The following is an 18,413-nucleotide window of genomic DNA, read 5'->3' as shown; positions in this document are numbered from 1 at the left end:
TGACGTGGACCAAGGACTAGTTAATGGAGCACTGGGTACAGTTGTTGGCTTTCAAACATACCCACGTGACAACAAAATTCAGTTTGTCAATATACTCTTTGACAAACTTTCAGAAGTAAAACGGATAGGACGCTCAACAGCTAGATTCCTTCTCTTCAAAGATATGTATGTACGCAGAGAACAATTTTCTCTAACTCTTGCATACGCAGTCATGATTCATAAATCACAAGGTCTTACCCTAGACAAAGCAATGATAGATATTGGTAACACAGTCTTTAAAGAAGGCATGAGCTACGTAGCACTATCACGCTTACGTACAGTTGACGGTCTATTTCTAATCAACTTTGATGCAAGTAAAGTAAACGCTGATATTCCTTGCATTTTAGAGTATAATAGACTTCGCTCACTATACACTCCCCATCTAAACACATATTCTGTTCCACAAAAACTAAAACGTTGTAAAAGAAAACTAAATCAAACAGAAATGCAACAGGACGTCACTGCAAATCCTCCAAAGAGAGTAAAAGAAACTAATACTTCATCAAGTACCACAAACAAAAAAGAATCAATTAGAGAAAGTAAACCAGGTACTTCTTTAAAGAAGGAAGACTAACTCCAAAAAAAGCAGTTAGATACAGAACTACCTGGACCATTTAAATTCTCAAATATAGTTGGTGTAAGTTGCTATGCAAATGTAGCAATGAATATTCTATTTCAATTACCACCAATTGTTGACAACATTTGCTTACACAGTACAGACCCATCGTGTTTGCAAATGTTAGTACTTCACAGAAATGCAGCAAACAATCCTGACAACACATATAGTGTTTTTGGAATAAGACGACAATTGGACTACTGTGCTGGAATGGTGAAATTCACTATAAACTCACAGGAAGATCCACAAGAATTTCTAATGTACTTACTACAAGTACTGGAAAACAAAAATATACCTATAAATGAAATCTTTCAGATTTCATACATGTGGAAACATACATGCACTCTCTGCAACAATGTGACACAAGAAGAAATCCCCAATGAACGCTTCATATATATATCAATACCAAATTGTGAATCCATTCCATTTCAGCAACTTGTACAAAATGCAAACCATGGTAGATTATGCTCTACATGCAATTCAGATAATCGCTCCACGTTAGTAATACAAACACATAGTAAATACGTAATACTAATGCTTCTACGTTACAATGCAGATGGTACCAAAAACAACTGCAAGCTGACTGGATTCACACATGGTCAAATATCACTTGGTAAGAAAACCTTCACAACAATAGGTATAATCTACCACGCAGGAGCCACAACCAATTCAGGGCACTACACTGCATATATAAAAAAGAAATGTGGATGGTTTGAATGTAATGATAGTACCATTACTCTAAAGCAGAGATTACCAGCAAATCTTACAAACGCTTATTTGATGTTCTTAAAACCAAAATTTGATAAATAAACTGTATTTAAACCTTTAAATAAATTTGTGTTAAAAAAATATAAACTGTTAGAATACTCCAAAAGCTATCTAACTGCTCAAAGATTCTACAACAACTAATCAGATAAATGAATACCACTAAATTAGACCAAAAAATACACAGTTAGAATACGCCAATTGGTATCTAACTGTCCCAAAATTATAAATTTGTGTTAAAATAATATAAACTGTTAGAATACTCCAAAAGCTATCTAACAGCTCAAAGAATCTACAACAACTAATCAGATAAATGAATACCACTAAATTAGGCCAAAAAATACACAGTTAGAATACGCCAATTGGTATCTAACTGTCCCAAAATTTAACAATATCCAAATAGATAAATCAAAACCACTAAAATATATTAAAAAAATAGATAGTTAGAATACGCCAATTGGTATATAACTGCTCCAAAATTTTATAATATCAAAACAAATGAAGAATCTGTTGCTGCTCCAAAAAAAATACAACAAAGCATAGTATAAAGCATTAGCCAGAAACAACAAGTGAACACTGAAAACAAACAAACAAATAAACTGTAGCATAACAGAAAAAGGTTTTTTTTTTATCCAACATGGATTTTTTTTTCTCCCACAGACCCAATGATTTTAGCAACAAACACAGAAACTGAGCAAATTGCACAGTACTCTGATTTGTACTAAATATGAGGGTCGAAAAAAAATAAAAGTATATTGCTTATACAATGTAATAAGTCATTACAAAATACTAATACTAACATGCTATTTTCTTTTATCACAGAAATGAAGTAGAAAAACATAGACTCCATTACTAGACCAAACAGTAAGTATACAATAATAAGGACAACCATAGCAGCATATCACATCCATAGTATCTAATACCTTTGTTCCTTATACATTTGTTTTTCACCCAAAGTTATAAGCAAATATGAATGTGATATGCTGCGGTGGTTGTTGCCGGGGCATAGAGTCTTAGGTGCATGGCCAAATGGCCATGCACCCAAGACTCTATGCCCCGGCAACAACCACCGCAGCATATCACATCCATAGAGTGAAACATTTCAACTATGATCTATGGGAAACTTTTAATGTCCACGAACAATGTGAGTGTTCTTAGAACACTTTCAAATTAACAACGAACAATACGGACAGCGTCCTAAGGACACCCCCTACGAACATTCCAGGACACCGGGAGTGTTCTCAAAAACGTCTTCAGAACACCCCCATCTTGTTTATTTGCGAACATTTCAGGACACCGCGAGTGTTCTTAGGACATATTCAACTTGACAGAGAACAATACGGACAGCGTCCTCAGGACAACCCCAACGAACATTCCAGGACACCAGGAGTATTCTTAGAAGCGTCTTCAGAACACCACCATCTTGTTTATTTGCGAACATTTCAGGACACCGCGCGTGTTCTTAGGAAACATTCAACTTGACAGAGAACAATACGGACAGCATCCTCAGGACACCCCCTACGAACACTCCCCGGACACCGCGAGTGTTCTTAGAAGCTTCTTCAGAACACCCCCATTTTGTTTATTTGGGAACATTTCAGGACACCACAGGTGTTCTTAGAACACATTCAACTTGACAGAGAACAATACGGACAGCGTCCTCAGGACACCCCCTACGAACATTCCAGGACACCGGGAATGTTCTTAGAAGCGTCTTCAGAACACCACCATCTTGTTTATTTGCGAACATTTCAGTACACCGCGAGTGTTCTTAGTACACATTCAACTTAACAGAGAACAATACGGACAGCGTCCTCAGGACACCCCCTACAAACACTCCCCGGACACCGCGAGTGTTCTTAGAAGCGTCTTCAGAACACCCCCATTTTGTTTATTTGCAAACATTTCAGGACACCGCGGGTGTTCTTAGAACACATTCAACTTGACAGAGAACAATACGGACAGCGTCCTCAGGACACCCCTTACGAACACTCCCCAGACACCGCGAGTGTTCTTAGAACAGTTTCACTTTGCTTGCGAACAAAACGGACACATATTGACTCCTTAGAACACCCCCTAGTCAGTTTATTTAGAACATTTCAGAACACCCGTGATGTCCGCAAACAAATCGAACACAAAAAGAACGTCTAACACATAAAAAACACAACTTTCATCCTATCTCATACACTCCCACCCTCCCCAAACACTCCTACACACCAACGCACTCTACAAAATACAAATTTTTAACAAAGTTTCACCGCGCTGTCCGGGGACGTCCGCGAATCCAAGATGGCAGGCGATACCGAAAAATCTGACACGCTTCACGCTCCACGCCGTCCAATCAGCGAACACGTTGCATGTCTGCGAACATCACGCAAGACGATTGGCCAATCAGGACACTGTCCGCGGAGCGAACAGGGAAATGTGTCTGCGAACCGGACACAGATATCACAAATTTTTTTTTACCTACTTTTTGGTCATTTTAAAAAAAAACTACTGGACGGATTTTCACCAAATTTGCAAAAGCATGCTTTCGGGACCAATCCGCTGCTCCTGGTCCAAATTTGGTGGAAATCCGTCCAGCGGTTTGGGCTGTAGGCGCGAGCAAAATTTTTTTCCCATTCACTCTATGGAGCGTGAGTATAATGTATACAAATATGAGCATATAGAGGGAAGGTAGAATAATAAAAATAAAACTATGAGAAAGTGCTGATAACCATAATGATTATCTTCATGCACAGAAAGGATTGCTCTCTTTCAAGCCTGTATCTTCCGCTATGTATATGTTTCATATGATGTGACTGGACCCTAAGTCTACAAATATAGTACCTTTTCAATTTTTACTTCCTGACTGTTACTGAAGAAAACTATGTGGCTTCGATATGTCAGTAAAGGATAAAAAGGGAGAGCCAGCCATGTGATGTCATCAGTGATGTCATCAATGACATTTGTGATGTCATCTTTGATGTCCTGGGTGTTAGTGTTAGCAGTGCACGGTGGCGCGAGTTGTGGTTGCTTATATTACCATAACTGCCAAATTTCAGGGGTTTTTCGGTTTTACTTTGAGCCATAACGTCCCTTTAACAAAGTTTTTTCACTTAATTTCATAGGTTTTTAGTAGCGCAACTCAACCGTCCCTTTAACAAAGTTTTTTCACTGAATTTCATAGGTTTTTAGTAGCACAACTTAACCATAATATCCCTGACTTCATATACATGTAACATAGAACATACTAACCCCCTCGTAGTGATTTTCATGTCCGCGGACTACCGCCATGTCCGCGGACACATCGAAAATCTGAGCGTGGTGAATGTAAATTTAAATAGTGTGCCCCATTTCCCCTTTGAAGTTGGCTCTGAAAAGAGCCGTTGTTTTTTTTTTTACAGATGCTTGACAGACACCTGTTATTTTTTTTTTTTTTCTTGTTTTTTTTTTCTTACTTTACTCCTAAAATCTTCACATAACCTTCTCCAAAGCAACCCTTACATTCCAAAATAGAAAGGCATTTCCCGTAAAAGATAAAGAAATGCCATCTTCTTTAAAATTAACAGCATTACTGGCATCAATATTCTCATTGTTACAGAAGAACATACCAGCTCTAAGCATGAAGGCATACATGCCTCGGTTGATGACACACCTAGCAATATTTTGCTGAGGACAAAAAACGGAACTATTGTCCCATATTGCCCTAGGTAGTAATCCAGAAAAAAATACTTTTGCATTTGGAAGGATCTTCATTACTGCTTGAACCAAGCGTTCCAAATCAGCCAACAAAGTAGGGGCACTGACGTTGCCCAAATGGAAAGCATCATAGTGCAAAACTACCACATGTGGACTGTTCATCGTGGCCATATCTTCACAAACTTGTACAATTCCCTGTACATTGCAATCAGGCACACTGCTCCACACCACCTCCACTCCTTTCACATCAAAGTTCTTTGCAACATGCCTGCATTCAGCGTACTGCTGTAAACCATGCACAAACATATCTCCGAGCACCAACACCCTGACTTTCTCCACTTCTGCCATCTTCACCACACACAGTCTCTTTCAACACAAATCCACAACCTCGACATCTGATTGGCTGATCCGTACAGTCTTCTTTCCATGTTGGATTTCCTGGAAAAACCCGGATGTAGCACGCCCTGTCCACGAACAGCCACGGTGTCCACGGACGGCGTCCACTTTACTCTCTGTGCCATTCCCTCATTGCATACAGCTAAGCAATCACACAATAAGAATAACGTCCTCAGAACAACCCCATTTTGTGAATTTTCGAACATTTCAGGACAATTATTATTTCATTATTCAACATATTAACAATACAAATATTATACTTTCATCTTGTACTCTGCACACAATGCTATGTTTCTCCATTAGTAGCTCAGTATACTAGATAGAATCCCATAATACAATGCTATTTATATCAATGCATCATTCAAAGCACTAATAACGGTATTATATTTATTGCAATATCCTTGACACTTTTTTCGCAACATTATAATAAAAATCCCTAGTACACAAATTACATGAAAAGTACATACACATGTGATGTCATCAGTGATTTCATCAATGACATTTGCGATGTCATCTTTGATGTCCTGGGTGTTAGTCTTAGCAGTGCACGGTGGTGGCGCCAGGGTATTTTTCATAGCTTACCATAACTTGCGATTTTCAGGGGTCTTTCGGCTGTACTAAGAACCATAACGTCCTTTAAACAAACTTTTTTTAATATCACGCAAACAATATACAAACATGGCGTGCAAAAACCAACTTCTACAGATGGCTTTACACAGAATGTTGCAAAGTAAGAATTTATGCTCGTTCACAGTGAAGGTCAGCTGCTTCCACAACTTCTACAGATGGCTTTACACAGAATGTTGCAAAGTAAGAATTTATGCTCGTTCACAGTGAAGGTCAGCTGCTTCCATTTTTTTCTCGGGCCCCGGAGAGGCTCACGAAGGGGACTATAAGGTTGTACTGTGTTTTGACCTTGACAGACAGAGATTGTGATGAAAGACTTCTCTTGAAGGAGTGTTGCTAAAACGTAAGAGAAGATAAAGATGAAATTTCTGAAACAAAACCACTTTTATATATTATATCACTATGCCAAAGATCGTTGGCACACGCAGAGTCGTATTTTGGGACTGCACCACTCGTAGACAATGGAAATTGCAATTGTACTGTAAGTAACCCTTTAGATTATTTTATACCAAATATAATTACAATAGCGTAGCATTAAAGACCGCTCAAGTTGAACTTGTTCGTTGAAAGTGGCATAATGTTTTCTACCGCGCACTATCACCGCCGAATTGATCCCCTGTCATTTAGAGGGCTCTGAAAAAGGCAGACGACACAGGGTGGGTTAATAGAAATAATGTAACCGGTCTATAGGCGGTCAAGCGCTCTACTCGCTGTGCCACTTCACTGTAGCCTGTCAAGTGGCACAGCGAGTACAGCGCTCGCTTTGACATCTGTGCACAGCTTGCTAACGCAAGTTTGAATCCCGGCAAGGCCAAACTCAGCCTTTCATCATTCCGTGGTCGATAAATCAGCACCACACACTGTGGTTAATAATAAGCACCGCTTAGATACCTCACGGTTCTTAGCGGTATATGAATGGGAAAATATTATTATTTTATTATTAACATACTCTGTTGCACTATCTTCGATAGCAAATAGTTTCACGCCCTAATAAATAAAATGATGATTTTTAATGAAGATCGGCTGGTGAGACTAATTTATGTTTTTTAAAACAGGTATGTGGCTCCATTTTGCCTATGTCACGATTTACAGACTCCAGCGGATGGGGTCTTCAACTGCCAGGTGCAGGCCCAAATATGCAACTTCATGACCCTCACCATTTTATGGGACAATCGCCAAGGACCAATATGCCCTTACGCAGTACTAGCGGCTACAAACAACATACCAACCAATAGGGTGGTCTAATGGCTCGTTGTTAGAGCAACCTTCCGATTATCAGAGCGACCTTTTACTGCTTTTATCATAAACCAACAGCCTATCTACCGCAAAGGAACAACGCGTGGCTCCAAATAAACTTTTGCTGATCGACAGCAGAGACAATAGCAAATCGCTGAATATTCACTAAACATTTCATGTGAAATAAATGTACTTTACCAAATGTACAATCCTGCTGTTTACTTTTAAACCACAGTTTCATATTCCGAATTGTGGCGTACTGAGTTGTAAGCTGATCTAACACCCTCTGTACCGCAAAGGAACATCGCGTGCCTCAACATGAACTTTTGCGGATCGACAACAAAGACAAATGCAAATTGCTGAATATTCTCTAAACATTTGATGTCAAATAAATGTACTTTACAACATTTACAATCTTGCTGTTTGCTTTTAAATCACTGTTTCATATTCCGAATTGTGGCGCGCTGTGTTGTGACATAATATGTGTTGTCTTCCGGGTTCTGTGTAAAGTCACTTAGGACTGCAGAGAACTGGGCGTGTTTGATTACGCACCCTGTAACATCACGGAGAGAGGCGGGGAATATGAATGCTTTGATAATATCAGGCTTAGGGGCGGGAGATATGATTTAGTGTCGCAAAAGCAAGTCAGCCAGGTCAATAGCGCCAGTCATAGGATTATCACATAATGTCGGCCACACCAGCCGGATTTATCGTTTCTTTAGTGGACAAAAAGTCGGTTGATGCCCCTAGGAAATTGTACTATTAGCGGACAAAAGGAGTGGTCTTAAAACACTTTCACCCTGACAACGAACAATACAAACAACGTTCTCAGAACACCCCCATTTTGTGTAATTGCAACCATTTCGGGACACTGCAAGTGTTCTTAGAACACATTCAACTAGACAGATTACAATACGGACAGCGTCCTGAGGACACCCCCAGTTTGTGTATTTACGAACAATTAAGTACACCGCGAGTGTTCATAGCTCATTTTTACCTTCCTTGCGAACAAAAATGACACATACTCCGTCCTCTAAACACCCCACCATTTAGTTTATTTACAAAATGTCAGAACAGCCGTGTTCTCCACGGACAAATCGAACGCAACAAAAACGTCTAGCACATAAAAAAACAAAACATTGAACCTATCTCATACTCCCCCACCCTCCCCAAACACTCTTACACACCAACACACGGCACTAAATACAATTTTTTATCCACGTTTCACTGCGCTGTACGCGGTCGACTGTGAATACAAGATGACGGGCGCCACAGAAAATCTGACGCGCTCCACGCCCCTCGCCGTCCAATCAGCGAACACGTCGCATGTCCGCGGACATGACGCAAGGCCATATCCAATCGGGGTGCTGTCCGCAGAGCGAACAAGGAAGTCCGTCCGCGAAGCGAACACAGATATCACTAATTTTTTTGCCTTACATTTTGGTCATTTTTAAAAAAAACTACTGGACAGATTTACACCAAATTTACAAAAGCACGCTTTTGGGACCAGGCCGCCGCTCCTGCCACAAATTTGGTGTAAATCCGTCCAGCGGTTCGGGCTGTAGCCGTGCGCAAAGTTTTTCCCCATTCAGTCTATGGGAAAAAAAAAAGTTTTGGGACCCCCCTATAACTTTCCCCCCCCTGGACGAATCCTCACCAGACTTTGTAAAAAGATTCAGGGTGACCCAACTACTTTTTATGCAAAGTTTGGTGAGGATCCGTCCAGGGAGAGCGAAGTTATAAGCCGCCCAAAAAGTGCTCTTCCTATGCAAACAGCAACTTAACCATAACTACATGGCCACTACCGTAATCAATGAAACAGGTTCTGGGTGGGGGTGGGGAGCCACTAGCCACCAGGGATTTGAAAGGGTGGTGGCCCTCTCCCTCCCACATCAAGTGGAAAGGGGGGGCACCCTTTGTAGCCCTCCCTGGGGGCAGATTTCTGCCCCCAGGCAGGAGTACATGAGGTGGCCCCCATCCAATTTGAGTCGGGGCACCAGGAATATGTGGGCAGGCGCCCCAAAGGATGGAACCTCCAGGTTAGGTCCGCCCTGGGGCAGATGGGTGCCCATCTGCCCCATTTCCCCCTAGGGAATGGGTCCAAAGTGAAAAAAAACAAAATAAATTCAATGATGGTTTTGGGGGGAGTGCCCCCCCACTAGACCACCAGGGAATTGTTTTTATGTAAAGGGGGTGTATCTCCCCCCCACCCGAAATGGACAGGAGGCCATGTTATGCAGCCCTCCCTGGGGGCAGTTATCTGCTACTAGGAAGGGGCTTCTGACTGCAGGGAGGGCTGCATGAGATGGCCCCCTTCTTATCCACCCTCAGGGAGGGCTTCTTGTCCCCACGACTGAAGCTCAGGAACAGCGAGATCTGCAGGAACTGCCAGGAACAACTGCCTCAGCTACAGCTTTTCTTCATCAATAAGGTACTGTGCAAACGCGGTGCGGACATCCTTTCTGCCGCAGTGAAAGTTTGTGAAACTTTCACAACTTCAAAGTCTTGTTTGCTCCTAATCTGACATATAACTCTTTTTCTGACAAACTACTTCTGACAAAGAACATTGGCAAAGACTTAACCGTTTACTACCAGAACTGTGCTATCCTGTGCAAGACACTGAACCATTGATTTTGGCCTAGGCCTATTGAATTGAATCACCTCTTGTAGTGAAATGAAATTATTTCCCCAGATTCTGAAAGCAATTGTGTGTGATTCTTATAACCTTTGTCTTTTTACCCCTTGTGAAAGTTACGGAAGTGCCTTTTTTCTCCCACTTCATGGGAGCCTAACTTGTTCAGAAACCTATTGGTTGTTTACTGTAGTATATTATAGTGTGATATTGAGCTGCTTCTTGCTTTTGGAATGTTTTCTAACTAAATGTGTAAATAAACGTATATTCTTTTACCAAGAAACCTTGAGTAAGTGTTTGTTTGAACTACTGTGATTGCAAGTCCTTTGTGTAACATCTTGTACTGCTCACAGCCCTCTTGAGATAAGTCTGGCTGCTCAGCCACTGCTACCACATAACTGTGTAGTACAGGCTTGTACCAAAGGTGATATTGTGCTTACACCTGTGGTCTTAATTGTGTGTAGTGTTCTCAAGGGGTAATGCATGTAATTTTGCCTAACACCGGGGAATTTTCTAATGGGAAGAGGTGGTGGACTCCTCAGCCGCCACCCACAATGGAGTGGGGGCCATGTCATGTGGCCCTCCCTGGGGGCAGATATCTGCTCCAATGAAGGGACACCTGACCCCAGGGAGGAGTGCATGACAGCCCCCCCTTATCTGCCACCAGGGAGGGCTACATAAGATGCCCGAACTTCCATTTGGGGATGGTGGAGAGGTGCACCCCCTTTACATTACAAAATTCCCTGGCAGTTTAGGGTGCCCCTCAGCCCCCCTAAAGTGCAGCCTTCCAATTTCAATTTTTGTCTTTGTTTACCAAACTTGCCTTGGCGCAGATGGGCACATTGGTGCGGCAATCTGCCCCCAGGGTGCCCAAACCTTACTGCTCCACCCACTGGGGTGCCTATCCCACATTTTTTGGTGGCCCTCTCCCCCCACCCCATAACAAATGGCTCCATGAGGGTTGCCATGCGTATGTTTTGGGCAATATGAAGCTTTGGTTTAAGAAGAAACTATGTGAAGTAGCATTTATAGCAAATATGGTTCACATTGGAAGCATGGCCACAACTCGGGACTATTGTAACAAGAGAATATCTAGGGTATATCAACCATCTTACTTAACTGCTTACCCTAGTCCTTATATCTTTCACAATTATCTGCTGATCAAATTTAATGTTACAGTTGTATTATCTCCCAAGCGTTGGAGCAATTATTCGTTGTACCAACAAACTTATTGTCATCTTTGTGGCACTTTAGTTCATGAAACAATTTTTCATATAATTATTGAATGTGAATGTTTGATAAATCTCTGAATGAAATATTGTAAAGCCTACAATAATTCAGTCATTTTAAATGATATACCTTCCTTATGGTTGGCTTTTATGCAAAGAAATGACCCAAACTTAATTAATTTTACTGTCCAGTTTTATTTGAATATTGTTGACATTTTTAAGTGTCTTGTATAAGTTTTGAGTCATTGTGTGGATATTTTATGATGTATACATTTTATATTTGACGTTCTTGTTAAATGTTATACAAAGCCTTGTTGCTATATGTGTATCAATAAACTACTACTACTACTCAAATGGAGGGGGGTATACCTCACACAGCCATTTGTAGGAGGCCCAGGGAAACCTGTATGAGTTTACCCCTGAACCATTGGGGTGGGGGGGAGAGGGCCACACAATGTTGGACAGGCCCCCCAATGGGTGGGGCAGTAGGTTTTGGGCACCCTGGGGGCAGAATGACACACTAGTGTGCCCATCAGCATCAAGGGGAGTTGGGTAAACAAAGGAATCATGTGAAAATGGTAGACAGTATTTTAGGGGGGCAGTGGGGCACTCCAAACCCCCAGGGAATTTTCTAATGAGAAGGGTTGGTGGCCCCCTCGCCCCCACCCACAATGGAGTGAGGCCATGTCATGCAACCCTCCCTGGGGGCAGATATCTGCTCCTAGGAAGGAACACCTGACCGCAGGGAGGAGTACATGACAGCCCTCCCCCTTATCTGCCCCCAAGGAGGGCTTCATGGGATTGCCCACCACTCCATTTGGGGGGGTGGAGAGGTTCACCCCCTTTACATTACAAAATTCCCTGGCGGTTTAGGGTGACCCTCAACTCCCCCCCTAAATTGCAGCCTGCCATTTTCAATGTTTTCCTTTGTTTACCCAACCCCCCTTAACGCAGATGGGCACAATAGTTTGCCATTCTGCCCCTAGGGTGCCCAAACCTTACTGCCCCACCCGCTCGCAGGCTTGTGCCACATTTATTGGTGGCCCTCTCCACCCCTCACTCCAAATGGAGGGGGGTATACATCACACAGGTGTTCGTAGGAGGCCCAGGGAGGCCTGCATGAGGTTTCCCCCCAACCATTTGGGGTGAGGAGGGAGAGGGCCACCACAAAATGTCAGACAGGTCCACCAATGGGTGGGGCAGTAGGTTTTGGGCACCCGGGGGCAGAATGGCACACTATTGTGCCCATCTGCGCCAAGGGCAGTTGGGGAAACAAAGGAAAAAAGTGAAAATGGTAGACAGCATTTTAGGGGCGGGGGCTGTGGGGAACCCCAAACCGACTGGGAATTTTCTAATGGGAAGATGTGGTGACACCTGACCCCAGGGAGGAGTGCATGTCAGCACCCCCTATCTGCCCTCATGGAGGGCTACATGAGATGCCCCGCCCCTCCATTTGGGGGATGGAGAGGTGCAGCCCACTTTACATTACAAAATTCCCCGGCAGTTTAGGGTGCCCCTCAGCCCCCCCTAATGCGCAGCCTTCCCTTTTCAATTTTTTCCTTTGTTTACCAAACTTCCCTTGGCACAGATGGGCACATTGGTGTGCCAATCTGCCCCCTCAGGGTGCCCACACCCTATTGGCCCATTCATTGGGGGCCTGTCCCACATTTTTTGGTGGCCCTCTCCCCCCCACCCCAAATGGAGTGTGGGGGGGTCACCTCATGCAGCCCTTCTTGGGGGCAGATGTATGGGTGCGCGTGAGATTAAGTATGTGAATGCTGCGTGCAAATGGAATAAGCAAGTGAATGTGTTGTGTGAATGTGTGTGCATGAGGGTTTGTTCTGGGCCGGGAGCTGATTTTTCAGGGTAGCGGGTGAGAAGTGGGGGCATGGCAGCAGTGCCATTTTTACCGGGCATCTCACGCAAAAAATATCTGCCATCTTAGATCCATTAGTCGTATTTTTTAAAAAAGGTTCTCGGGATCTGCCTAGCTGTTACTGTCGATTTCATTGCATCATATTTTCTTGAAGATATGGGGAAATGCATTTATGCTGACCTTTATGAAGGGGAGATTGTTTCTAACATTCAGTCTGAGCGCAGTGGAGCAGTGCCTTAATTTACAAACCAAAACAACTAAAATATTATTTTGGAAAATGTATGATTGCCATAAAAGTTAGTATTCTGTATTAAAAAAAAAAAAAACACTTCAAATAATATATATGTAAAAGACACCATCAAATTAAGAACACATTTTCTTTGCTCCTAATAAAACTGATTCCATTTTCAAACTGTTTCTTTGAAACCAAAGTAACAGCAATATACTAGGGACAAAATAACACTAATGGACAGCCAAAGTGCATTCAAATAATGATCTTTTAGGCGAGCCGTGTTTCCACATTTTTGGAGGTTTTTTAAAAGCATTAGGCGGAAATTCAATGTAGTCAAAAGAGCACGTGAAAAGTACGCCTAATCCCGTGTAGATATGGCGCAGTGCCCAGTGCATTCTTTAATGGGAAATATCGTCATAGTGTACATTTGTTCAAACACAATTCTTCTGTTTGGGACTGTTATAGAATAAAATATGTGTTTCAAATTGAGTTTTATTATTTCTTGAAATTTCTTGAAATGAATTCCAGATGTGTGAATCGAACAACCAAGCCTATTTTGCTTAATTCGTTCTTTACATAGGACAGTCAAGGTATACATCTTGCCATGTCGCTTGTCATTACATGAAACAATATGTTACTGATCACACACATTTCCATATGTGTCCATGTTGAACACCATAGCACACCTTAGCATGATTAGATTTATTTTCAAACAGTCTTCACTGTATAGTTGTCGGACTTCCTTATGGATAATAAAGAAGTAGCCAACTTTAAAACAATTTGCAGAAATACATTCTCAACTACAAGCAATTTACGCATATCTCTTCTGCGCCCAAGTTCCACCACCATAAACAGCTAATCCCACAGTCTTGGCTTTGTAAACCTTGTGACGGCACATGGATACTCCCCACTGCAAGCAAGAGCCTTGCATTACACTGCTTCATATGCAAACCACCTTAAGCTACTTGTTTTGACGATTTAAGGTTGTATATAAATGTGCCCAATTAGTTGAATCTCTCCACCCATTGGAAGAAACAGCTAGTGTAGGATTCATTTTCCATGCCAAAATGTGTTAATTGTTTTGTGGCTTGGGGAAGTGTTGTTCCTTATACAATTCAACTCTGTTTCACCAATCAGCATTACATTTTGCATAGGTACCTGTTAGGACCCTCCGGACATTACTGGCTATACAACATTTGGACCTCCCACCCCTTTTCCCATATTTTAAGCAAAACTCTGAATTTGTTTGTGGGTTTGTGTCTTAGTCAAGTGTTCCTACGACAATCCCACTTCGTTTCACCAATATTCACCAAATCGTGCATAGTTTATTTTGTTTGTGTGTTTATTATTTATAGGGCGTCCTAAACCCTTAGGTAGCTGGGCGCACAACATGAGAAGGTTACTTATAGCTTGGTTACATTTTCATAGATGCGTATATAGAGGGGCGGATAAAGTTACAATTCACATAGTTGCAAGTATGTACATGGACAAAGGTAGTTACAGTAATAAAATACAGTATGCATAATTACAGGTATGTGCATGTAAATAGGTAATAATGTCAGTGCATCATTCTAGGTTGAGAAAGATAGAGATCTAACATATGTGGCTCTTGGTCTTTGTGGCATAGCCGTTTGCGGGTGTTGCGCCTAAAGCTATTGTATGATTGCTCTCTTCTTAGCTCAACTGGGAGAGCATTCCATTGCTGAGCTGCTTTTACTGGGAAGCTGTTTCCACCTGTTTTTTGTAGGCGGAATCTGGGGATTTGGAGACAGTAGGAGTTGACTGTTCTAGTTGGTCTATGTTAGGACCCTCTTAACATTACTGGCTACTCGACATTTGAGCACCCCAACCGTTTTCCCCAGATTTCAGCAAAACTCTGAATTTGTTTGTGGGTTTGTGGCTTGGTGAATGAAGTGTTGTTCATAAGACAATTCTACACTGTTTCCCAAACTGCACCACATTTGCATAGTTACCTGTTAGGACCATCCACACATTACTGACTACATGACATTTGGACACCCCACCCCTTTCTCCGAATTCAAGCACCTTCACACCTGAGATGGTTGCCGGAAATCGGCGAAACATCAATCTGGCCATAGAAGGACTATCCCTGAAACCCTGGAATGCATGGTTTCTGGGACATATGCACCGCAATGCACCACAACAAACTGCACAATGCCAGGGTGAGGCAACAGGATGGGGAGGGAGCACAGCAGTTCCAAGTATGCAGCATCACACCAACTCTTGCCCATTCTCAGTGCCGTTTACTTCAGAGTGCAAAGCACATCAAGCGATAAGCGAATCTGAACAGCAACACACAGGATCATTGATTTTCAACAATTTATGAGTGTGTTGTCATGTCTGTCCACAGAATCTGTCTGCAGAATGGATACTTTTTGATAGTTGGATCTAAAGATTAAGATTGATGAACTTATCTTTGCCAAGGATACTTGCTCACCCAGGATCATATTGGGTAGATGTTATCTCTAAACTTGAAAATGGCCCACCCAGAACATCTCCTTGATGTGGAGGAGGATTATGCTCGTGACATTCCTTCCTCAGACATTTTGGATCCTAGGAAATGTGCTACAGGGCTGAAATTATATTTCTGGCTAATAGAATGAGTTTTGGCCAATTTAAATCGCTGATTTTCTTCTGATATTCCTGGTACATGTGCCTTTAAAAGTCGCCAATAATTGAATATTATTGTGTTATTGTTACCCTATGGAACCTAATAATGGATTTCAAGGTAGTCTCAGATCTATTTAGTGACAACCTTGCACATTGCATCATGCTAAACTTGTTTGGCACAATCTCATCATCTTTTTGCCTACCGGGTAAAGCTACAGCTACACTATCGGCCTGCAAGAAAAGAATAAATTGGGACCATCGAACAAACAGGCCATTCTAGAGAGGATAATTGGTGACAATTTCTCTGTAATATATTATCTATTGTTTCCCAACTTAAATACCAATGAACTCCTCAATACATTTGAGGGCTTACATGGTTTGGTTTCCTCTAGCATTTTTAGAACTGTAACATATATAAACTCAAATGCTAAGCTCAGCTGGATTAATCACAAATGTAGACTATCCAAAAGGTAATGTTTACGTTTTCTGAAATCACTTGTTATCTGTTGAATTAAAGATTGTAAAAGCATGTGCAGTATACAGAAAAACTATTGCTAGTTGTAAAGAGGAATTAACATGCTCTATATGGAAGGAACTTGCACAGGCAGCTAAACAGTTCAGCTCTAAATGTTTCTGGGAATTGATCAATTTTAATATGAGGCACTTGAACAAGACCAACCATCACTTTATGATCCTTCTATAAATGAAAATACCACTGTATCCAGTTGTAATACTATTTGCTATACCTACCTATGTTGATGAACCTGAAGCTCTTGACATTACTATATAAATAATCACCTTGACTATACATGGACAGGCACTTAATAAAGCTTAGGTCTGGTTGGTATTCTGTCAGATCCGTTCAGATCATTTGAGGATTTTTGGTCTCCCCTCTTAACTAATGTTTTCTAAAGTAATTTAAAATGTCAGGTTTTGGGAGTCTTGGACATTTGCAATCATGTTTCCTATATTTAGAAAGGAATATAAATGATCTCCATCATTTAGGCTAATCTCCGTATTGAATTGTTCAACATTTTGGGAAGGGTGATATTATCCCACCTACAACCCTAGGTAGAAGCTGATAATACTCTGTCCTGCATTCAACTAGGGTTCTGTGATGGACTAGGAACAGACTAAGAGGCGCTGCACTTAGAGTGTATTATTTCCAATTCAGTTCACAGACCAAATGAAAAAATCTACCTCGCATTCATTGACTTGTATACTGCATTCAATAAGGTCAATAGAGTACAATTATGGACTGGCTTGTGAAATATTAAAAGCCTGTCCTCCTTGGTTAAGGTACTGGAGTTGATTAATTTGGACACTAAGACCTGTGTCTACTCAGGCTGTCAAGGCCATTCTTTCCCTTGGTTTCAATGAAGTTCAGGGTATGAAAGGATTTTGGACTTGTACTACTATTGTTCTCATTATATATTAACAATCTTTATGAAACCTTGGTTAACTGTGAGGCTGGCGTTCTACACTAGGATCACAGTATTTGCTTATGTAGACGATATAGAGTTGATTGTAAGAAATCTGGTTTCTCTTCAATGTTTTATAAAGTACTAGAAATGTATGAATAACATAGACCTTATTATCGATGTATTCAAATCTGCAGTCACAGTCTGCTCACAATATTGGAGAGTAGATAAGGTACCAACTTTTTATGTTGGGAAGGAAATACTTAAAGTTAGTAATGCATTTGAATTTTTAGGAGCCCAATTAATATCAAAGCTTGAGGGGACCTGCATTTTTTCTCAAAAAACGATAAATGAGGATCTCTCAGCTCTTATGAGGATATCTAATTTTGAAAAATATTGTAAGGCAGTCCAGAAGTTATGCTTTTAATAATACACTCCACCAAGGTAAAACCAGTGTTGAGACATGGAGCTAGAATCTCGACAAACAGTAAGGTTTTGATGTTGCAGATTCAAGAAAACTCATTCCTGAAAAACATATTTGTACTCCTGGATTCTACACCAAAGCTTGCCTCACACAATGAGGTTAGACTATCATTCCTTGAGTATGAGCTATTAATTGAAAAATTAACTTAAGAGTGTGGCAGAATGCAAATGCAATACTATCGCATCAAATGTTAACCCATATCATTTAATCAGAATACAATATGTTACGCAACCCTAGGCTCATGTCTATCAAAACCCAATTAGACAATTATTGCTCATGCTTTACTATCAAAGAGCTGCAATAAGGCATGTAGGACAAAACTAGCCCTTTTCAAATTCATCTCTATAGAATGAGAAACCTAAGAAATTATAAAACCGTCCAACCCTTTACATGCCATGATGGTTAATAATGGAATACAAATATATTTGATCTAGGTTCAATACAAAAAATGAACGCATGCTAATCATGAGAGCAAGGGTACATTTAGTTTAATAACATTAATTATGGGAAGATGGGCACATTTACCAACTATTGTTTCTTATTTCCCT

The sequence above is a fragment of the Ambystoma mexicanum genome, chromosome 5p (assembly GCF_040938575.1).
Source record: "Ambystoma mexicanum isolate Mex_15411 chromosome 5p, UKY_AmexF1_1, whole genome shotgun sequence".
Taxonomy (NCBI): domain Eukaryota; kingdom Metazoa; phylum Chordata; class Amphibia; order Caudata; family Ambystomatidae; genus Ambystoma; species Ambystoma mexicanum.
Note: the sequence above shows the minus strand (reverse complement) of the source record.